The sequence below is a fragment of the Macrotis lagotis genome, chromosome 2, assembly GCF_037893015.1.
Source record: "Macrotis lagotis isolate mMagLag1 chromosome 2, bilby.v1.9.chrom.fasta, whole genome shotgun sequence".
Classification (NCBI taxonomy): domain Eukaryota; kingdom Metazoa; phylum Chordata; class Mammalia; order Peramelemorphia; family Peramelidae; genus Macrotis; species Macrotis lagotis.
Window position 1 is genome coordinate 82429742 of NC_133659.1, and position 24985 is coordinate 82454726.

Genomic DNA, 24985 nt, shown 5'->3' on the forward strand with positions numbered 1-24985 from the left:
ATTCTCTAAGATATAGAGTTTCACTTGTGAAGCAGAACTGGAGGAAGAAGATCTCAGACTGATGATATAATATCATATATATGTGTGTATAAACATATTTGTACATATGTGTGTATATATGTAACATGATGCAAATTTTTCATATTGAAATTGAGATTTTTGCCTTTAAAAAGAAAGAAGTCAGCAAAGGCTGATTCATCTTAATGGTAGAGATTCCTGGTCCATTTGGAATGTTTTGAAAAAGAAGGGAAAGATTAAAGAATTAATTTCAAGATAGTCTTTAGCTTTAAATCTCAGTCATGGACAATTTTATTACGGGTTGTTTCAATGGTCAAGGAATTTACCCAATTTACAACTTCACAAAGAATACTTTCAGGACCTAAAAAATTTCTTCTATGATTGCTTTTTTTTTTTTTAGAGGGGAGCATTACTATCAATGACTGACTCTGTGTGGCAATTCAAAATCTTATTTATCGGTTAAGCTAGGCTTGAATTTATAACTCTATAGAAGTACAGAAGCAAATAAATGCAATTGGTTGTTATCAAGATGGCTATCATCCACTGGGACTTGAAGATGCTTAACTTTAGTTAACAATCTCTGGAAATTCATATAGATGAGTGGATAGATATGCAATGTCCTCTCAAACTTTTACCCTTATTCATGCCCCTGAGCTAATGTAACAACTTGTCATTTTCCCAATAGAGAAAAAGACAAATGACTAAAACTTTTCTCCAATCACATGTGTTTTAAAGCATCTTAACCAATATTTTGGGAAGTGTTAAGATATATTATATTTCCTCTGGCAGAGAAATCCTTGGGACCTGCTTTAGCCCTTTTTATTCAGTATAATTTGTGACTTTGGCTTGATATTTCTATTGACCTGTTTTTTTGGTAATTCAGTGCTCAAACACTCCATGGGTCAAATGCATTCTTACAGTTTATCCCAAGATACAGATAGTGAACAAGAGCTTTACATCAAAATGACAGCAGATCTCTCATGGACTAAAATTGCTGGCAAAGTTGAAAAGACCTTCCCTCTTCTCATTGAGGTAAGTTCAATATATTATTTTTAGAATGTGTGTGGTTTATAGACAATATTATTTTTGAATGAACAGCAGAGTGGTAGAGCGGATCAAGGTTTGGCCTTAACATGAGAAAGATATGAGTTCACATTTTGTCTTATCCATATGTTGTCTGTGAGACACTAGAAAATTCACTTATCATCTCAGTGCTTGAGGCAACTCAATAAGATTATAAATTGTAGAGAATGTGTCAATATATATTGATAGAAAGAATTTATTAGTCTCTGAACTCCAAAGATTCAGTCCCCTATTTTGGATATTAAAGAATATTACAAAAGAAATTAATTATTTATATTTTTGAAGAATATTTCATAAAATTCATCTCTAAGCTAAAATTTTTGAGAACATATCAATAGTGAAAGCATTCATCAAGAAAGATTTTCATGATGTCAACAAGAGCAATAAAGCACCAAAAACCTCAAACAAAAATTAAGAAATGTTTCTTTACTAGGACCTGGCAGCAAATGTCTTTTGTGCCTCTTTTCATATCCTCAGAGCTTAACCTAGTGCCTGGCTAAATAGTAGAGCCTAAATAAATGTTTATTGATTATCTGACAACAATTGACTGATGGTTCCTTGGGCCACCTTTGTGGCATAGTTGTTCACCAATAGAGACTACCTACCTTTGGAGCTTTCCTTCTCCTTTATTCTTTCAGTTTCTCATTCTTAGTATGTATAGTCAGACAAGCTTGCAGTTGGTTGAGCATTTTTGAAGGCAGATCTTTTATGTGTCCAGCAAATTCCTAGGTTTATAAATTGTCCACTAGATGGCGCAAATGACCACATAATTCAATTGAGGCAAGTTGATTAATAAAAACTATCATTTCAGAACTGTATTGATTTCCTTGATGTGGAAACACGCTGAAACCGGGGAATGGTTGTTACAACTACAATATGACCAGATTCTCAGAGGTATCATCAAGCAAGAAAAACATGTATTTATCCCACTATCCCTCAGAATTTAAGTAGCATTAAATCGTTCTAGCCATTTTAAAAAAGTATCTCTTCATACTTAATGATCTGTAGTCACTTTTCATACTCTCTTCAAATTAATAATAAATAAATGGAAGTAAATAGCTTATATTAAAATAATTTCTACTCTTTTTTTTTAACTATAGAAAATAAGGTCAAGTTTTGACCTTCCGTTCTTGAGAATGTCATTTACATCCCCAGGTGTGTAAGTTGGCAGTTGATAAGTATATAGAAGATCAATCACTGTCTAGTAAGATGAGTTGAGTATTCATGTCTGCCAAAATTTCTGGGAATCTTTGTCTTTCAGACTGGAAAATTGGGAATACAGAGAATCTACCAAATTCAATAAAATCTGGAAGTCTTTCCAAAAGTTGTGCAGATTTATATATTATTATATAAATGATGGTAGAAGTTTAGGATGAACACAATACTTATTGTCCTTGATCCTTTTTGTGTCTTTCTTTCCTTCCTTCTTTTTTCTTTGCTTGTGTTTCTGAGTCTGTCTCTCATTAACTTTCATGAATTTAACTACCATTCCAATAAGAAGACTCTGAATTTTGGCTCTGATTTCTTTCTTGAACATAACTCTAGCATCATCAATTGCCTGAAAAAATTACTACTTGAATATTTTAGATGTATTGCTCATAAACAACAAAACAAAAAAGTGCATTGTCACCCCCCCCCTTCACATTGCATTACCAAACCAAGTTTCCTCTAAACTTTCCTTTTTTTCTGTTGAGGCTCGCCAGTGCTTATTAGGGAGTCTCATAGTCATCCTTGCCTTTCCCCTCCATGCATTTCTCTCCGTAATCAGATGTCATTTGTTCTTTTGACTTCCATATCTCCTATCCTTTCCTTTCTCTACTCCTATCAACACAGCCTTAGAGTTTAAGCCCTTTTCACTCCTAATTGCTACTCCTGCTTCTAGAAAAATTCATTTCTCTAATTCATTTTTTGCACAGTAGTCAAATAAATATATATTTTTTAGTGTTTTTGCAAGGCAAATGGGGTTAAGTGGTTTGCCCAAAGGTCACGCAGCTAGGTAATTATAAAGTTTCTGAAGCCAGATTAGAACTCAGGTACTCCTGACTCTAGGGCCCATGCTCTATCCACTGCACCACCTAGCTGCCCCCAAACAAATATTTCTTAAACACAGATCTATGTCATTCCCAGCTCAAAAATTTTTAGATGTTCCTGGTTATCTTTACCATATCATAAAATCTCCTCAGTCTTTTTCTAAATTTCTAAAAACATTTCAGATAATTTTTCCTTTATACTTTGTATTCCAGTCTAACTGACCTTCTGACTATTATTCACACCTAGCATCCCATCTTCTATCTCTTTGCCTTTACACACTTATGCCCTTATGTATGCCCCCTATGTATCTATCTCTATCTCTATCTCTATCTCTATCTCTATCTCTATCTCTATCTCTATCTCTATCTATACATCTACGCCTATGCCTACACCTATGCCTACAACTACAACTACACCTACATCTAATCTATATCATCTATCTCTGTCATCTATCTCTATCTCTATCTCTATCATCTCTTTCTCTATCTCTATCTCTATCTATCTCTCTATATCTATCTATCTATCTATCTATCTATCTATCTATCTATCTATCTATCTGTCTGTCTATCTACCTATCTATCTCTATCTATCTCTGTCTCTGTCTCCGTCTCCGTCTCCGTCTATCTCTATCTCTATCTCTATCTCTATCTCTATCTCTATCTCTATCTCTATCTCTATCTCTATCTCTATCTCTATGTCTATCTCTGTCTCTGTCTCTGTCTCTATCTCTATCATCTCTATCTCTATCTCTATGTATCTATATCTTTCTATCTATCTCTATCTCTATCTCTATCTATACCTATATATCTATATCTATCTATCTATCTATCTATCTGTCTATCTATCTATCTATCTATCTATCTATCTATCTATCTATCTCTGTCTCTGTCTCTGTCTCTATCTCTATCTCTGTCTCTATCTCTATCTCTATCTCTACCTATAGTGTTTCCTCTGTGTAATAAAAGATCCTAGAAGATAGGGACTATTTACTTTTTCAACTTTAACTGCAAAGGCCTAACCTAGTGCCTATCACATAGTAAACCCTTAAATGATTGCCTTATTGAACTGAATATATCATAAGCTTAAATACTGGCATAGTTTTATCAAGTACTGGAAACTGGAAGTAAAGAAAATAGCAACAAAATCAATTTCAAAAATTAAAGATAAAAAATGGAAAGTTCAAACTCAAGATTATAAGATACATACATTCTATATAAATATATAAATATGTATGTATACACACACTTATATAGAGCAGATTTTTGAAAGAAGAATGATCAATGGAAAAAGGGAAAAAAAAATCTCCCCTATCCTTCAAAGTAATGGGAGGCGGTTATGATCACAGAATGTTACATATGTTGACAGATATGTCAGCTTATTGCATCAGTTCTTTCCTTAAGTTTTCTTTGTTATAATAAAGGATTGAGTCATGAAATGACTACACTGTATAAAAATAGTGACATTAGTACTATGTGAGGAAAGGAAAAGGTATGTGCTTTGACTGCAAACAGATAGGTGAGGCATGGATGAAGTTTGAAAGGGTAGAATTCCTATTGGGTGATAGTTGATTCGGAATCTGACTATATTTGTTAAAATGAGGATGATTTGGGTAAGAGATTTTGTCAGGGTAATCCTGGGTCTTGGACTAGCCCAGTAATAATTAGAGGTAGTGCTGTGTGTAAAATTAAAGGGCTTCCTATGAAGCAATCTGGGTTCATCTGCTTTGAAGGGGTGAGCCTTGGGATAGCTAGGTGGAACAGTGGATAGAGCACCGGCCCTGGAGTCAGGAGTACTTGAGTTCAAATCTGACCTCAGACATTTAATACTTACCTAACTGTGTGACTGTGGATAAGTCACTTAACCTCATTGCCTTGGAAAAACCAAAAAAAGTAATAATTTCCTAACTGAGTGACCCTGGGCAAGTAATCTAACCCCAATGTCTTGCAAAAACAAAACAAAATGAAGAGCTAAGTCTCACTACATCTATTAAATTTAATGGGCAGGGAGAAGAAGGTGAGTTTCAGTTTTTTCTGATGCTTATTAATCTTTCCATTTTGGACTGAGAACAAAATCAGGTAATTTTTTTGATTTTTGGTAAATTTTACTCTTACTGATAAATTCTGCTTTTACATTCTCCATAGAAACTGTGAGACATTCCATGATCCCTATTCCCTAGGAAGTTTTCCTATTCCTTTCCAATTTCCTTTATTATCCTTGGAATATGTTTGAATATATTTTAATTATCTGTAACTATATGAATGTGGTGACTCCTGTGCCTAAAGATAGGTCACAACACATCATCTAAGTAGGAATTCTTATAGGGTTACAGTTGTAAGAGACTCAACAGATTATTTAGTTGGACCTCGTTTTCTCCACTCACTTCTTAGTTGAAGAAACTGAGTTTCAGAATAGTTAAAGTATTTGCCTAAGGTTGCAGAGGTAGTAAGTGACAGATAATGGATTCAAGCTCTAATCTTCTGATTTCAAATCTAAAGATTTTAAAAAATGTAATATATTGCCTCTTGAAGGTTGCTGCGAGCCCAATTTTTTTTTCCATTTGCATAAAGTCACATTTGGTTTGATAATGAGGCAATGTGGTCAGGAGTCAGAAAATTTTAACCTTTCTATCCTGGATCCAGCCCAGTCAATTTCTGTGACTTTGGACAGATTTCCATCATAATCTATTCCTCACTGGTACTATCCTTATGATAGGAACATTATTAAATCAACATAAATATTTATTAATCTCTTGAGAGATAGCAGACACTCTTGATAGATAAAATATATTGATAGATAAAAGCACTAGATAATATTTCTTTTATTACTTGTAAAGTGATTTTCTTTAATTTGACATGTCACTTCCCTACTCAATAAAGTAATGTTATAAAACTTCCCTAATCAAATGTAAATTCCTAGAATTAATTAAAAATTTTTTAGTCTTTCCAGTTTCTTTTTTTAAAAAATATTTTATATATTTTGAGTTTTACAATTTCCCCCCCCATTTTTGCTTCCCTATCCTGACCCCCACAAAGAAGGCATTCTTGTTAGTCTTTACATTGTTTCCATGGTATACATAGATCTCAGTTGAATGTGATGACAGAAATAATATCCTTAAGGAAGAAAAATAATGTATGAGATAGTAAAATTACATAATAAGATAACTTTTTCCCCCTAATTTGAAGGTTCAAAGCCCACAATTATTTCTCTGGATACAGATGGTGGTCTCCATTGTAGATAGCCCAAAATTGTCCCTGGCTGTTACACTGATGGAATGAGAAAGTCCATCAAGGTTGATCATCACAACCATGTTACAGTTAGTGTGTATAATGTTTTTCTGGTTCTGCTTATCTCATTCAGGCTCAGTTCATGCAAATCCTTACAGGCTTCCCCAAATTCCCATCCCTTCTGGTTTCTAATAAAACAATAGTGTTCCATGATATACCACAATTTGTTAAACCATTCCCCAATTGAAGGGCATTCACTTAATTTCCAATTCTTTGCCACCACAAACAGGGCTGCTATAAATACTTTTATACAAGTGATGATTTTACCCTTTTTCATAATTTCTTCAGGGTACAGATCCAGTAGTGGTATTGCTGGATTAAAGGGTAGGCACATTTTTGTTGCCCTTTGTGCATAATTCCAAATTTCTATCCAGAAAGGTTGGATGAGTTCACAGCTCCAACAAAAAATGTATTAGTGTTCCAGATTTCCCACATCCCTTCCAACATTGATCATTGTCCTTTCTGGTAATATTGGCCAGTCTGAGAGATGTGAGGTGGTATCTCAGAGATGCTTTAATTTTCATTTCTCTAATAAATAATGATTTGGAGCAATTTTTCATATGCCTATGGATTGCTTTGATTTCCTCAGCTGTAAATTGTCATTGCATATCCTTTGACCATTTGTCAACTGGGAAATGGCTTGGTTTTTGTTAAAGTTTGACTCAGTTCTCTGTATATTTTAGAAATGGGTCCTTTGTCAGAAATACTAGTAGTAAAAAATTGTTTCCTAATTTACTACATTTCTTTTGATCTTGGTTACAGTGGTTTTGTCTATGCAAAAGCTTTTTAAATTTAATATAATCAAAATGATCTAGTTTGTTTTTAATCATGTTCTCCATCTCTTTCTTGGTCATAAACTGATTCCTTTTTCCATAGATCTGACAGCTAAACTACTCCTTGATCTTCTAGTTTGCTTATAATATTGTTTTATGTCTAAATCCTGTACTTATTTGGATCTTATCTTGGTATATGGTGTGAGGTGTTGGTCTAATCTAAGTTTCTTCCACACTAACTTCCAATGTTCCCAGCAGTTTTTATTAAAGAGAGAGTTTTTATCCCAATAGCTGGACTCTTTGTGTTTATCAAACAGCAGATTACTATAATCATTTCCTGCAATTGCACCTAGTCTATTTCACTGATCCATGACTCTATTTCTTAGCCAATACTAGACTGTTTTGATGACTGATGCATTATAATATAATTTTATATCTGGTAAATCTAAGCCACCTTCTTTTGCACTTTTTCCCATTGAATCCCTGGACATTCTTGACTTTTTATTTCTCCATATAAATTTATGTACAACTTTTTCTAACTCATTAAAATATTTTTTTGGAATTTTGATTAATAGGGCACTAAATAAGTAGTTTAGTTTTGTTATAATTACCACTTTTATTATATTAGCTCGACCTATCCATGAATAGTTGATGTTTGCACAGGTATTTAAGTCTGATTTTATTTGTTTGAAGTGTTTTGTAATTGTTTTCAAAAAGTTCAAAAAGTTTTTGAGTCTACTAGTAGTTTTTTAGATGACTTTTTGGTATTTTCTAGGTATACCATCATGTCATCTGCAAAGAGTGAGAGTTTTGTCTCTTCCTTGACTATTTTAATTCCTTCAATTTCTTTTTCTTCTCTTATTGCTGAAGTTAACATTTCTAATATGATATTGAATAGTATTGGTGATAATGGGCATCCTTGTTACACCCCTGATCTTACTGGGAATGCTTCAAGCCTAAATCTGTTGCATATAATGCTTGTTGATGGTTTCGGATTGATACTGCTTATTATTCTAAGGAACATACCATTTATTCTTATACTCTCTAGTGTTTTTATTAGCAATGGGTGCTGTATTTTTTCAAAAGCTTCTTTGGCATCTATTGATATGATCATATGATTTCTGATATGTTTGTTATTGATAAAATTTAATTATACTAGTTTTCCTAATATTGAACAAACCCTGAATTCCTGGGATAAATCCTATTTGATCATAATGTATTATTCTAGTGATAACTTGTAATCATTTTGTTAAAATTGTATTTAAGATTTTTTTGCATCTATATTCATCACAGAGATAGGTCTATAATTTTCTTTCTCTCTTTTAATTCTTTCTGGTTTGGGTATCAGCACCATATTGATGTCATAGAAAGAGTTAGGCAGAGTTCCATCTTCACCTATTTTTCATAAAGAGTTTGTATAGAATTGGAACCAATTGTTTCTTAAATGTTTGATAGAATGCACTTGTGAATCCAACTGGCCCTGGAGATTTTTTTCTTAGGGTGTTAAATAATGACATGTTGAATTTCTTTTTCTGAGATGGGGCTATTTAAGGTATTTAATTTCCTCTTAATTTAACCTGGGCAACTAATATTTTTGTAAATATTAATTCATTTCATTTAGGTTATCAATTTTATTGGCATAGATTTGGGCAAAATGATTCTCAATTATTGCTTTAATTTCCTCCTCATTGGTGGTTCACCTATTTCATTTATGATATTAGAAATTTGATTTTCTTCTTTCTTTTTAAATCAAATTGTCCAGAAGTTTATTAATTTTATTTTTTTCATAAGACCAGCTCTTGGTTTTATTTATTAGTTCAATAATTTTCTTGCTTTTGATTTTATTAATTTCTCCTTTAATTTTTAGAATTTCTAATTTAATATTTAATTGGGGGTTTAATTTGTTCTTTCTCTAATTTTTTAGTTGCATATTTAGTTCTTTGATTTCTTCTTTCTCTAATTTATTCATGTAAGCATTTAAAGATAAAATGCATCCCCTGAGAGCTTCCTTGAGTGTATACCATAGGTTTTGGTATGTTGTTTCATTATTGTCATTATCTAGGATTAAATAATTATTTCTATAATTTGTTGCTTGATTCACTCATTGTTTAAAATGAGCTATTTATTTTCCAATTAGTTCTGGGTCTAGATCTCCTTAGCTCAGTATTGCATATGACATTTATTGCATTATGACCTAAGAAAGATTTATTCACTATTTCAGCCTTTCTGCAATTCATCATTAGGTTTTTTATGCCCTAGTAAAGGGTCAGTTTTTGTCTAAGTGACATGTGCTGCAGAAAAAAAGTATATTCCTTTCTATCCCCATTCAGTTCCCTCCATAGGTCTATCATACCTAGATTTTCTAAGAATCTATTAACCTCCTTAACTTCTTTCTTGCTTATTTTATGATCAGATTTATCTAAAACTGAGAGCCGGAGGTTGAGGTCTCCCACTAGTAGAGTTTTGCTTTCTGTGGCTTCCTGTAGCTCTTTCAACTCCTCCTCTAAGAATCTGGATGCTATACCATTGGGGTGCATACATATTTATTATTGAAATTGCTTTATTGTCTATAGTACCTTCCTCATCTCTTTTAAAGCTATCTGTTCTTGCAGCTGCTTTTTCTGAGATAAGGATTACTACCCCTGCTGTTTTCACTTCAGCTGAAGCAAAATATATTTTGCTCCAACCTTTTACCTTTACTATATATGTATCTCTCTCTGATTCAAATGAGTTTCTTGTAAGCAGCATACTGCAGAATTCTGGTTTTCAATCCACTCTGCTATTTGCTTACTTTTTTTAAGGGAGAGTTCATCCCATTCACATTCAGAGTTATAATTACTACGTCTTTATTGTTTTCCATGCTATCTTCCTTCTGTTTTCATTCCCCCCCCGCTTTTCCCTTTTATCCATATAGCCCAATGTTTTGCTTTTTAATACCTCCACCTTCAGGTTGTTTGCCCTCCTATATCAACCTTCTTCCCCTTTTCTTTCTCCTATCCCTTTTACCCTTCTTCCTTTCCTTCTGTTAGTTCCCCCTTTTCTCCCCCTCCCTGTCCCCCCTCCCCTTTCCCCCTTTTAATACTTGAAAGGTAAGTTAAGTTTCTTAAGTTAACTGAGTGTATTTTAGTTAACTTTAAGTAAAGTCTGATTAGATGAAGATTCAGGTTCTTCTCCTCTATTACAAGGGGTATTTTTACCTCTTGATGTGATGAGATTTATGCCATTTATTCTCCTTTCTCCTCCTTTCTCCTTACTGTCCTCCTTTTTATAAGGAGGTATTTTTTTAACTCATCCTATCTGAATCACAGAAAAGTTATGTGTCTATCACTTCTGGCTAAGTATATTCTCTCTAATAGAATTACAGTTATCAAGAGTTATGAGACTCTTTCTCCCAAGTGGGTATATAGCCAGTTTCATCTTATTGGTTAGTAGTTTTTTTTCTTTACCCTTGTTTAAAGAAACTTTTCATGTTTCTCTTGAGCCTCCTGTTTTATGTCCAAATTTTCTATTTAGCTCTGGTCTTTTATTCAGGAATATTTGAAGCTTCCCATTTCATTAAATGTCCCTTTCCCCTGGAAGAGAAGGTTCAGCTTTGCCAGCTAGTGGATTCTTGGGTTCATTCCAAGCTCCCTTGCTCTATCTCATTCCAGGACCTTTGATCCCTTAATGTTGCTGTGGCCAGGTCCTTCGTAATCCTTACTGTGGCTCCTTGGTATTTAAATTGTTTCTTTCTGGCTGCTTACAGGATTTTCTCTTTTATCTGATAGTTCTGGAACTTGACCACAACATTCATTCGTGTTTTCATTTTAGTATCTCTTTCTGGAGGGGACTAATATATCCTTTCAATAACTATTTTGCCCTCTGGTTCCATGATACCAGGGCAATTTTCCATCACTAAGTCCTGTAATATTAAGTTTAGTCTTTATTTATCTTCAAAGTTTTCATGAAGGCCTATAATTCTCAGTTTGTCCCTTCTTGTTCTGCTCTTGAGGTCTCCTGAGGTAGGTGTTCTTCTCCTAGCTTCTCTTTCTGGGTTTTGTCAATCAAATTTCTGTTAAGAGGTTTCTCTCATATTATTTTTTGAGGGGGAAAGAGGAGAACTTAACACAGTGCCTGTCTTCTCTCCTCCATCTTGGTTGGAAGTCCAGTCTTTCCAGTTTCATTGACCATTAATCCACTCTCTGAATTAGCCACATTTTTTCCCCAATCTTCACAAGTTACAGTCACTGTGTTCCCTACCTCCACGTGTTTACCTAGCTATCCAACATCGTTGGAATATTCTCTGTCTTGATCTCCACCTTAGATTCTTCCTTTTTTTTGAGAGGAAACTGTATTTCACACTTTCCATCAGCTTAAGGTCTTTTCTAATGCTTTTAACTTTTCTCTCAAATTACAGTATATATACATTTTTGCATTTGTAGTTCCATATTTACTGATGTATGTCCTTACTATTTTTATTAAAGTATAGATTCGATAGGGGCGGCTAGGTGGCATAGTGGATAAAGCACCAGCCTTGGAGTCAGGAGTACCTGGGTTCAAATCTGGTCTCAGACATGTAATAATTACTTAGCTGTGTGTCCTTGGGCAAGCCACTTCACCCCATTTGCCTTGCAAAAAAAATACCCTGAAAGTATAGATTCGATGAAAGTAGGAATTATTCTATTCATTGTATTTCTATCCCTAGTTCCTAACACCGTGTCCATATATTAGGTCCATTATAAATGTTTGTTATTGATTGATTGTCCTTACAGAAAATAAGGCAAAACTATATTAGGGAGGATTTTCAATGCCAAACAATGAAATTTGTGTTTAATCCTAAAGGTAATAGGGTACCATACTATGAAATGTCATTTTTTAACTCAAATGAAAAATGTTACAATTATGTCTATTAAATTTCATATCATTAAATTAAAATTCATATGTCTTCTAATCTGATTCTGCAAATACACACACATATACACACACATATGTATATATATATATATATATATATATATATATATATATATATATATACACACATATATGTTCTCAGAAAACACCACATGTCAGTCTTGGACTTAGAGATCATTGAGAGCTATTTAGAAGATGGGTTAAAATGGCAGCAGATATTGTTAATAAGCAAAAGAATTGTATGTAGCATATTCAAAAAAGTTTTAACTACTTGTGCTTCATATTTGGAAAATATGTGTATTTGTGAGATAGAAATCCAAGATAGAATTTGTTTATAATACTTTTAATCCCATGAAGATAGAAAAAATTATACTTGCTATAATCTCCCATAAATGCTAATTAATATGTGGAGAGGAATAATTTTCACTATGTGGATTATTGGTCAGAATTTTTTATGAGAAAGGTAGAGATTTCAGAAGGAAAAGTGCTTAGATAATTATTATTGTTGGCAGTTATTAAAGAAAATTAGGTGCTTCATTTTACACACAACTAACCCCAGATCCTGAATATTTATGTAGAGCATCGATGAACATGTTGTTAAGGTCAGGTTCAACCCAAGCTTCTTGACTCTTAGACTGATGCCTTTCCAACTTACTACTATAAGCTGCCCATCTCAAGGCAAACATTTTCTGTTTTGATGAAACAATATAACAGAACCTACAAATGATGTTGCTTTTGGAGCACAAATTGTAGAGAAAGGTATTACTTTTTTAAGTGACTGTTGCTGCCCCTTTACTCTTTTGCTTTACTTCGTGGTGTAGAAAAATGTTAGTAAAATATAAAATGAAATAATGAATTAGTTACATATACAGCATGATTAGGAAATTTAGTGATGGCAACTTAGCCCTTACTCTTCAAAGTTTCTCTTAGAAATAAAATTTACAGGAAGATCCCTTGCAAAGTCAAAAATACTCCAGTAAATCTACCTATGTGTGTGAAACTTGAAAAAGACTACTGGGAAATTCCCAATAAAACTTTTTCAGTAGCTAAATAGCATTTGTAAAAAATTATTTGAGGATAAAATCCTTTCTGCATGACAAAAATTGAAATTATATTTTAATTGAATTCTTTGGGGAAGTTTGGGCAAAATTGGTTCTGCTGCTTTGGAATTGAATAAATTTGCAAATGTTCATCTTTTTTCATTTAAGTGAAAATGAAGCTTTCCTTTGTAGTAAGTATTTTGTAAAAGTCATAAGTGGCAGGAACTATAAAACCTGTGCATGCTAAGCCTCTGGTACTTGTTGATGAAAGAGAGGGCCAGTCATAAAGGGCCAGGTTCACAGAAAAAAATTTAATTTCCTTAACATTCCTCAGTGGGGACACTACATAGGAAACAGCCTCGAAACTAGGTATGCTTCTTCATTGATGCAGCTGCTACCTTCATATTTATATAGGTTATAGGCTATAGGGCAGCATTTTCTTAAGGAGCAGGCTGGGAGTTTCTGTTTCTTTCCATGGGTACATTTATATTTTTATTTTTTTAAATTTATTTATTCATTTCAACCATTTGTGCATGCATATTTCCAAGTTACAAAATTTCCATCCACCCTCTAATCCCACCACCATCCCCTCCATATGCCGTCATATTCATGGACCATAACTTGTTCCAGTTGATAGACATCCCCTCAATTTCCAATTCTTTGCATTTAGAACAGAGCTATTAACAATATTTTGGAACATGTAGTACTTTTCCCCTTTTTTTATAATTTCTTCTGGATATAGACCTAGAATTGGAATTGCTTGGTCAAAGGATATGAACAGTTTAATTGTTCTTTGGGCATAGTTCCATATTGCTCTCCAGAAAGGTTGGATCCATTCACAACTCCACCTGCAATGCAACAATTTTCCCAGTCCTCCCACAACCTCTCCAGCATTGATGATCTTCTCTTTTTCTCATCTTGGCTAATCTAATAGGTGTAGGATGATACCTCAATGTTGTTTTAATTTGCAAATATCTAATCAATAGTGATTTGGAGCATTTTTTCATATGATTACATATAGCTTTAATTTCTTCATTTGAAAACTGTCTCCTCATATCCTTTGACCATTTATCAATTGGGGAATGGATTGTGATCTTTTCAATTTGATACAATTCTCTATATATTTTAGAAATTAGAACTTTATCAGGACTCCTGGCTGTGAAGATTGTTTCTCAACTTACTGCTTTCCTTTTAATTTTGACACCATTGATTTTATTAGAGCAACCCTTTTAATTTAATATAGTCAAAATCATTCATTTTCAGTGTATATGATATACTTGATTTCTTGTTTGATCTTAAAATTGTTCCCTTTCCATAGATCAGATAGATAATTTCTTGATTCATTAATTTATCTATGGTGTTGCTCTTTGTGTCTAAATCCTGTACCCATTTTAAATTATTTTGGTATAGGGTGTGTGATATGAATCTATTCCTAGTTTTTGCCATACTATTTTCCAGTTTTCTCAATAATTTTTGACAGAGTGAATTCTTATTCCAGAAACTGATGTTTTTGAGCTTGTCAAATAGTAGATTACAGTAGTCTTTTACTGTGGTTTCTTTTGAACCTATCCCAATCCACTGATCCATTACTTTATTTCTTATTCAGTACCAGGCAGTTTTGATGAATGCTCCTTTATAGTATAGTTTTAGGTCTGGTAGAGCTAGGCTACCTTCCTCTTCATTTTTTTTTTTTCAGTTTTCTTGCTATTCCTGCCCTTTTGTTACTCCAGATGAATTTTGTTACTATTTGTTACTAAAATAGTTATTTGGTAGTTTGATTGGTATGGCACTGAATAAATAATTTAATTTGGGTAGAATTGTCATTTTTACTATATTAGCTTGACCTAGCCATGCACATTTAACATTTTCCAATTATCTAGATCTGACTTTAATTGAGTGAAGAGTATTTTATAATTTTGTTTTTCTGGAGTTGTCTTGGGAAGGAGATTCCCAAGTATTCAATGTTGTCTATAGTTATTTTAAATGGAATTTCTCTTTCGATCTCTTGTTCTTGGGCTTTGTTGTTCATATATAGAAATGCTGGTGATTTATGTTGGTTTATTTTATATCCTGCACTTTTCTTAATTTGTTCATTGTTTTAAGGAGGGTTTTTTAGATGAATTCATTGGGTTCTCTAGGTATAACAGCATACCATCTACAAAGAGGGAAAGTTTTGCTTCCTCATTGCCAATTCTGATTACTTCAATTTCTTATTCTTCTCTTATTGCTACTGATAGCAGTTCCAATACTATATTGAATGGTAATGGTGATAATGAGCATCCTTGTTTCACCCCCTGATTTTATTGGAAATACTCCAAGTTTATTCCCATTAAATATAATACTTGTTGATGTTTTTAGATGGATATTATTTATTACTTTAAGGAAAACTCTATTCCTAAACTTTCTAGTTATTTTAATAGCAATGGATGTTGTATTTTATCAAAGACTTTTTTCAGAATCTATTGAGATAATCATATAATTTCTGTTATTGTTGCTATTGATATGTTTAATTATGTTGAGTGTTTTCCTAATGTTGAACTACCCCTGCCTGCCTGGTAAAAATGCAACCTGATCATGGTGTATTATCCTGTTAATAGCTTGTTGTGGTTTCATTATTAAAATTTTAATTTAATATTTTTACATCAATATTCATTAGGGAGATTGATCTACAAATTTCTTTGTTTTGGCTCTTCATGGTTTAGGTATCAGCACCAAACTGGTGTCATAAAAGGAGTTTGGCTGAACTCCTTCCTCTCCTATTTTTTAAAAATAGTTTATGTAGAATAGGAATTGACTGTTCTTTAAATGTTTGGTAAACTTCACTTGTAAATCCATCTAGACCTAGATAATTTTTTCTTAGGGAATTTATTGATGGTTTCTTCAATTTCATTTTCTGAAATGGGGTTATTTAAGTAATTTATTTCTTCTTCTGTTAATCTGGGTAGTTTGTATTTTTGTAAATATTCATCCATTTCTCTCAATTTAACCGATTTATTGGCATACATTTTTGGCAAAGTAGCTCCAAATTATCTCTTTAATTTCCTCCTCATTGGTGATTAGTTCACCCTTTTCATTTTTGATACTGATAATTTGTCTTTCTTTTTTAAATCAGATTAATCAAACTTTTGCCTATTTTATTGGTTTTTCATAAAACCAACTCTTAGTTTATTTTATGAGATCAATGGTTTTCTTTCTTTCCATTTTATAATCTCACCCTTGATTTTCAGAATTTCCAATTTGATATTTAATTGGGGATGTTTAATTTATTCTTTTTCTAGCTTTTTAAGTTGCATATCCAATTCATTTATCTCCTCTTTCTCAAATTTATTCTACAGAAATTTAGAGATATGAAATTTCTCCTCAAATGCCTTGGATGCATCCCATAAATTTTGGTATGATGTCTCATTATTATCATTTTCTTGGATATAATTATTGACTATTTCTATTATTTGCTATTTGATCTGCCCATTATTTAAAATAAAGTTATTTCATTTCCAATTAGTTCCTGGTTTATCTTCCCTGACCCTTTATTACATGTAATTTTTATTGCATCATTATCTGAGAAGTGTGTATTTTTTACTTCTGCCTTTCTGTATTTGATTATAAGATTTTTGTGTCTTAGTTATATGGTCAATTTTGGTGAAGGTGTCATGTACTGCCAAGAAAAAGGTATTTTCTCTTGTATCCTCTTTAAGTTTTCTCCAGAGATGTAGCATATTTAAGTTTTCTAAGATTTCATTTACCTTCTTATCTTCCTTCTCATTTATTTTCTTGTTAGATTTATCTAGTTCTGAAAGAGGGAAATTGAGGTCTCCCATTATTAAAATTTTGCTGTCTGTGTCTCCTTGTAATGCACTCAGCTTTTCCTCTAAGAATCTGGATGCTATAGCACTAGGTGCATACATGTTGATATAACTTCATTATCAATGGGGCCTTTTAAAAGGATGTAGTTTCCTTTCTTTTTCCTTTTAATGCAAATGAATTTTGCTTTTACTTTGTCTGAATTTAGGATGAGTACTCCAGATTTTTTTACTTCAGCTGAGGCATAATATATTTTGCTCCAACCTTTGTCCTTTAACCTGTGTGTATATCTATCTGCTTCAAATGTGTCTCTTGTAAACAAAATATTGTAGGATTCTGGTACTTAATCCATTCTGCTATCCATTTCTGCTTTATGGGACAGTTCATCTCATTCACATTTACAATTAAGATTACTAGTTCTGTATTTCCCTTCATGCTATCTTTCTTCATTTATATTTATCTCTTTACTTTCCTCTTGTTCCTCCTCTCCAAAATTTTATTAATGTTCCCCTTCTAATTTTCTTTTAAAAATTTAACTTTCAGTTTATTTTCACTTGTACTTTTCCTTCCCTTTTATTAGTCCTTTCTTCCCTTATTTTTCCCTTACCCAGTCCTCCCCCCACCCACCCCAGGTTAGATTGTTAGATTTTTAAACCCAAGTGGAATGTATCTTATTCCCTCACTGGGCTAAATCTGTTGAATACAATTTACTTAGTATTGACATTCTTCCATCTTTTCCTCTAAAATTATAAATCTTTGTGCCTCTTCCCTTGGTGTTATTTATTGCTCTTTTATTATTAATCTGGTATCATTGATCACAGTTGGATCCTATTGTTATCAATTATCATCACAGATTGTTTACTTGATTGCTTGATAAGCAGCATTGATTCAAATTACATCAAATTATAATTATAATCATTTGTGTCCTGCCCCCTTTTCAACTATCTTTCAAGTACACGCAATCCTCCTCAAGAGCTAAAGTATCATCCAAAGTCATATCATTCCTTGAATTATTTGTGCCCCTCCCCCCCAGTCCAATTTTCTTTCACATTTTAACTTAACCCCTCCTCACCTAGGGTACTTAATACCTTGTTAAATGAAGACCCCCTTAAGTCAAACCTTGATTTAAGTACTGAGAGGTTCTGGAGGTCTTACCTGAGAATTTAAAAATGATTATAACTGAGACACTATCTCAGGTCCTTGAACTTTATGATGCCTTCTTTCCATAGGCACTTAATACATATTTATTGATTGATTGCTTGGTTGTTGCTGCTACTACAGTGCTCCTTTTCTGATGGAAGTAGGAGGTTTCAGTCCCAAGATCAGTCAGGCTGGCATCACTGTCCTATTTTTAAATGTAGCTATGCAGATTGATCACATTGCTATTTGTAGCTTCATAGGTTTCCTAAACATGTGATGAATTTAGGATTTTTATATTTTTCTATTACACTTTTAAATGATGTGGTTTAGAAACAAAGGATAATTGCAAAATCAGCATTCTGAATAAGAATATTATCTCTGCTGCCTTGAAAATATGATGATGTGTCATGCTCTTCCAAAACATTTTCTGCATTTTTAGAAAAAGTAATTAAATGTTTTCTGAAGTATGTCTCTAACTCTCTTCATCCCTAAAACTGTGCCTTTTGTCAGTTGTAAGAAGTTATTAACTGATCTGACTGACAACGCATTTATATTATTGCAAATCAGTGCATCTATCATTTATTCTATCTCCATTTTACCCATATATAAGGTGGTATTGAAGGTTATTATAATGAAAATCGAGCTCACCTTGAAAGGTGTTCTCTTTTAACAAAGGTCTATGCCTGAGTTGATAAAGGTGCCAGCAAAATTGATGAGAATTTCTTTTATCAATCAGGGAAATAATAGATACAGATAGCAATTATTTTAGTTACTGTTAATTGAATAACTGAAAGCTAGTCTTTAGTGAGGACTAGTTTAAAACTATCACACTTCATTTAACCTGCAACTTTAAAAAAGGTAAGATCTTATACTAAGTGTGAAAAGGTTTTGAAAGGAATTACTTAACCTGAAATGACATTATACATACCAGACAAGAATTCTTTTTCAATAAAATGGGAAATGAGATTATATTTTCTGGAATTATTTGTAAACTATCAAGAGAGGTTAGAAATAGGAAGATTTCCATATGTGGAACATGTGGCTCTCTAGTCTTGCTTTTGAGGAACAAAAGTAGGACTGAGATGTGGGAGAGAAGGGGGCAGTTGAAGAGGGCCAACATCTCTATGGCAATTTGGAATAGAAGGCCTGGTCTGAGCAACGTCCCTAGAAAAGATCCAGTCTTCTTCCAATTTCACCTCAAAATGGTTGTCTATCCATAGATACTATAATATAATATGTTGTTTCATCATCTAAAACTTTACAGAAAATTGAATTCTTCTCAACCAAAAAGAGGTTATAATCAGGGAATAACTAAGAATAGTCATGGTTGTAATGTTATTTTGAGAACTCAGCCTCTGCTTAAATGTTATGTTTTTTTTTTTCCTGATTGGAGACTTGGAGTAATTATGAATGAACTCTGACTTTTCATCTGAAATAAATTCCCTAAATCTCAATAAAGTGAAATGATTATATTGGTCCCTAGTTTCAAAAGAAATTAATTACTGTAACAGAGTATTTCACATTCTTTTCATAGCAAAAGGGTTGGGTGGGATAATTATTTAAATGATTCGTGAAAGTTGTCATGCACCAGGACCCTTCAGAGTTAAAATGGGAGGAAGATAAACTGAAAAAAAAAATACAGAATTCTCTATTTTCAGAACATAACAGTCATCATCCATTGGAGAATGTGTGATATATGTGACACTGCCTGATACTCTGGTTGGGATACTTCTCAAGAAATTCTGAATTTGTGAGTATGTCACCAGAAATGGCACCCCAATAGGTTTCTATACATATTCCATGGGATGGTCACTTACTGTTAAAAGTGAAATGGAACCTTTCAAAAAGTTATAAAACCTCTTTTTAATATCTCTGTGTTGCTATCTTAAATAATTGAAAAGTACATACAATCATATCTCAAGAAAGTATGTATATGTAAAATTATAAGTTCAAACTAAATTGAAGAATAATATTTGCTTAATTGAACTTTGCTCCCAAATGAGTTTATAGTCAGAGAATATCCAATTTTATAGATGATGAAATTTAAATTCAAATAAATTAATACCTGATATCTATGATGTAACTGGAACACCAAAATCTTGCTGATTTCATTTATACTTCAACATATGTATGTATATATATATATATATATATATATATATATCTCCCATACACATGATGTAGAAGAACATTCAAATAAAATAAGGAATCTTCTCTTTTTTTCATCATGTAAATTGTGAATCATAGGGGTCTTCTTTTAATACAATAGAGACATGTGAAAGAAAAGAAATACAGAGGATTCAGGGACATTGGATTTGGGCAGATAATTGATTCTTTAGCTAATGAGAATAAACATTTATTTGGTGTGTATCTTTAGGTTTAAACTGATTATAAATTATTTAAGATAAGGTTGGGTATAATTCCTTTAATTTATTTAAATATTATCTTTGTATTTCCAAACATTTCAAATGGAAATACCTCATATATTTTTAATTTAGATTTACTTTGATAACTAAGGGGCAAAAGCAATTTTAAAAAATTTTTTAGTTGTTGGAAGAAAATAATTTCATTCTTCAGAGGAGAAATAGAATACAAGGGAGCAAGTCATTTCTTTGTGCACTTATATTAATTTTTTGACTGTTCAGGTTCAGAGAAGCCTGAGGGGAAAATGAACAATGATATGTGATTTCCTTATAGCTTTGCTTCTTTTTATAATCTCAGTTTTTGTATTTTAACTGTGGAATTTCTTGTATATTTTGAGATCTGATACCAAAAAACTTTCTAATCTCTTGGTAGTTGATCAAATTTATATCCTTACATGAACATTAACCTACTAAATATACAAAACAGAACAGCAACAAGAAAACCTAACCTTACTCTCTGAGGTCATATTTGTGGGACAAGTTCTCTAGAAGTCTAGGTTATTCAAGAAAGTTGCTATTTTTCATTGATATTTGATTTTTTTTTCATTTTCCTAAACTGAAACAGAGAATTTCTGTTTACTTAAGACTAGCTTGATTCTTTAAGAATGTTATATAGTAGAAACTGGGTCATTCATCATTCCTATTCCAAACTTTCAATCTATGCTTGAGAAATCCAAGCATTTAAGCAACAAATTCAGAAGAATTCAAAAAAGTAAATACTTGGCTTGAGACAATTAACTGATTCACTCTATTAAATTTACAACTAATTTAAAATTTATATTTTATTTCTAAAACCAACATGGAAACTATTAACCCTATTTTTCTGCTCCATTCTCCCAACTTCTCCATAACCAACAATTTCTAAACAGTACTAAAATAGAAGCTAAAATTTAGTTACTAAATGATATGAATAGAAGTATGCCATTAACCAGGAAACTCTCCTGATTTAGTTATCATGCATGATATACTCTCTTTTCACCTAATATTAGACTAAATGATTGGTGTTACTTATTTTTAGATTGGGAACAATCCTAAAAGACAAATCAAAAATGTTTCCAAACACAATTTCCTTATAATTGAGACCTACTTAAATCTGTTTTATAATTTATAATTAAGCTTTAAAAATTAGACATTATTTTCCCAGGCAGCAAACTATCATATTAAAGAGAGTGTTGAACCTGGGGTAAGGAAGATCTGGATTCAAATGTGACCTCAGTCACTTATAATCCCAAGTCACTTAAGCTTTGCTTGCCTCAGTTTTCTCAACTGTAAAATGGAATTGATAATAGAATTTATCTCTCAGGGTTGCAGTGAGGATCATAGGATATATAAGATGTATAAATACCTTAAAGCAATGTATGGCAGGCAGTAAATAATGAAGACCTATTTTCCTTCCTTCTTTTTTTTTTCTATTTACCTATATATCATCATCATCATCATCATCATCATCATCATCATCATCATCATCATCATCATGTGTATGGGTCAACTCAGTCACATATGCATACAAAGAAGTAGCACACAATTGGGGAGATTCTCTGGTTCTCCCCTTCTGAAGGTGAGGGGCAGAAGGCAATTTTTTGAAGGAGATTGAATAATAGAAGATGATCTTATGATAACAATGTTCCTGTATTCACCTCTCACTCTCACCATCTCTCTGCTAATATGCCTTACCTATGAACAATTCTTCACTGAGAATAATATGCAGCCTACTCATATTCCTAATGCAGCTTTCCATCATGCTTCAGTTTTTAAGAGGCTTTGACTTTCAATGACTCACTTCTATGAAAAATCACCAGAAACATATTAATGTTACTGCATGAGATTTTTGTTGCTGTTTTGTAGGGGGTGAAGAAGTATCAGATCATAAACATTCAGTTAAACCTATATATTTTTTCATATGTATACACATAATTATTTAGCAAAAACAAATCTAGAATCAAAGAGTCACATAAAAGGATAATGATCCCTTTAGAATGATTATTAATAAAATAAATGAACAGTTTTATGTTAAATAAGAGATTCAATTTAGCAACAAGAAAATATTCTGATTCTTCTTGTTGATGAAGCAGGGGTAGATGATGGGGCTTAGAAGGAGATTTAAAGATGGTTATAAAAACTGATGAGATGTCAGGTAGTATACTTCTGTGTTTGGATCAAAAAATGGAAGATGGTTTGTACCTAACCAGGAAAGGAGGCTTAAAAGAGGGCAGAATGTATGAAGGGGAATCAAAATATAAAGCTCGACTGTCCAGAGTTTTGATTCAAATGATCATTTGATGAGAGATTTAGCTAAAATATGACATGTCTTTAAGAACTCATATTCATTATTGTGACAATTATAGAATCACTTTAATGCATCTTTAGGAGCTAACCTTTAATTTGGGAAGCATTTTTAAAAAGGCAAACCTGGATTATAAACTCATTAAAAATAGCCTCAGAGATAATGTTTTGCTAAATCATTGGATTCACATGTATTTTTCAGTAAGTCTACAGGAGATTATCAGAATGCCCATGGGTAAAACAGAAACAACTCTAGATCACACTGTGTCTGGCCTTTCACCTGATACTCAGTTCAGTTTAATCTAAAATGGACAAAAGAAAAAAATGAATTTCCAAAAATTCTTCTATTCCAAATGTTTCTATATGGCAATTTAATACATGGAAACTGTGGAAGGGTTCATCAAGAAATAGAGATATTGTCCCAATATTTTGAAGGCTGAAAGAGACTTTTGAAAAGTGAATTTTCTAATAAAGGAATTCTTCCTACCAATGTAGTTAAATATGTACTCTGAAGCTTAGAGTTCTGTACATATACACATACACACATATACACATATGTATATATATATATATATATATATATATATATATATATATATATATATATATATATATATATGGTGCTAACAGATAAAGTTCTTTGTCTTAGATGACACTTCCTGTGTATGACAATGGTTGAATTCAAACCTACATCTTCCTAGTTCTACTGTTAGTTCACTATCTAGCAACTAGGAAGTGGGAGTTGACAATATATACAAAAATACAGATAGAATCAGGAGTCTACTCTTGAATCTTATAAGGACACAAAAATGAACTTTACCAATACATATGTTACTCTAGAAAGAAGGGAGAATTTAATTTCTATTTACTTGCTTTTAGTACCAGCAAAACCTAAAGATATCTACATTTTCTATTCCAATCTTACAATTTACACAGTAAAAATCGAATCTCTATTAGCAATACTTGCAGAGAGACATGATGTCCCTGCCAGCTCTACATCTTTGACCTTAGGGAAACAGTCTTCCTATATTAGCCTGAAATTTTCATATTTATCATTTGATTCATTATGTCCATGTCCTCCAATTTCTCATATATTCACCAGTGGATGGGCATCCATTTTCCTTCTATTTCTTTGTGCTTTTTTTCCCCCAAAAATAAGTAGACTATGTGAAAAGATTAGGATTCTACAGGCTTACTGTAAATAATGGCAGGTATATGGTATAGTTTATAGAATACCTGGCCTGGAATGAGGAATATTTTTCTTCCTGAGTTCAAATCTGGCCTCAGACACAGCCTAGTTGTGTGACTCTGGGCGTCACTTAACTCCATTTGCCTCAGTTCCTCATCAGTAAAATGAACTGGAAAGGGAAATGACAAATCACTCCAGGATCTTTGCCAATAAAACTTCAAATGGAGTCATGAAGAGTTAGATGTGACTGAAACAACTGAACAAAAACAAGAAATTTTAAATAAGAACTATTACCTTTATGAAAGTGAATGATTGTGCTAGAAAATGCTATTTGATTGATTTAATGAAATCTAGGATGAGGAAACTCCCTCCACTGGTTCAGATTGGCAACTTCTATGCAACATATAATCCTAGTTGGTTAAATCATGGAGAAGCTAAGTGACTTTCTGAAGTTGACAGTCAACATGTGCTGGAACCACTTTTTGAACCAAGGCCTTGCAAGTTCTGAGGCCACCTCTCTACACTCTGGGCAGGTTGTCTAATCTTACATGAAATTTAGAGAGAAAAAGAATGAGGGAGGGGTAGCTAGGTGGCACAGTAGCCCTGGAATCAGGAGTATCTGAGTTCAAATCTGTCCTTAGACACTTAATAATAATAATAATAATAATAATAATAATAATAATAATAATAATAATAAGACACTTAATAGCTGTGTGGCCTTGGACAAGTCACTGAACTCCATTGCCTTGTACAAACCTAAAAAAAAAAGAATGAGGGAATGGAAATTGGTCACTTCAATGCAAGCTTAGACCTTTCACCTTCCAATGTCACTTCTCCATCCCCAATTTGTTTCCCAGGTATTTCTAACTGAATATCCCAGTAGCAGTTCAAACTCAACATATCCAGTATTGAATAGATCATCTTCCTTCTTAAGTCTTGCACTTCCTCCAAATTTATATATTCTTTTCATTAAGCCACCTTACATATACACATATTCAAAAATTGGCATAGTAGAAACTGTACTATT

At 32.6% G+C, this 24985-nt stretch overlaps 1 pseudogene; it reads left to right on the top strand.

The window, feature by feature from the left end:
• Positions 1-915: 915 nt before the first annotated feature.
• LOC141511898 (3-hydroxyacyl-CoA dehydrogenase type-2 pseudogene) overlaps positions 916-24985 on the top strand; it is a 97725-nt pseudogene continuing 73655 nt past the window's right edge.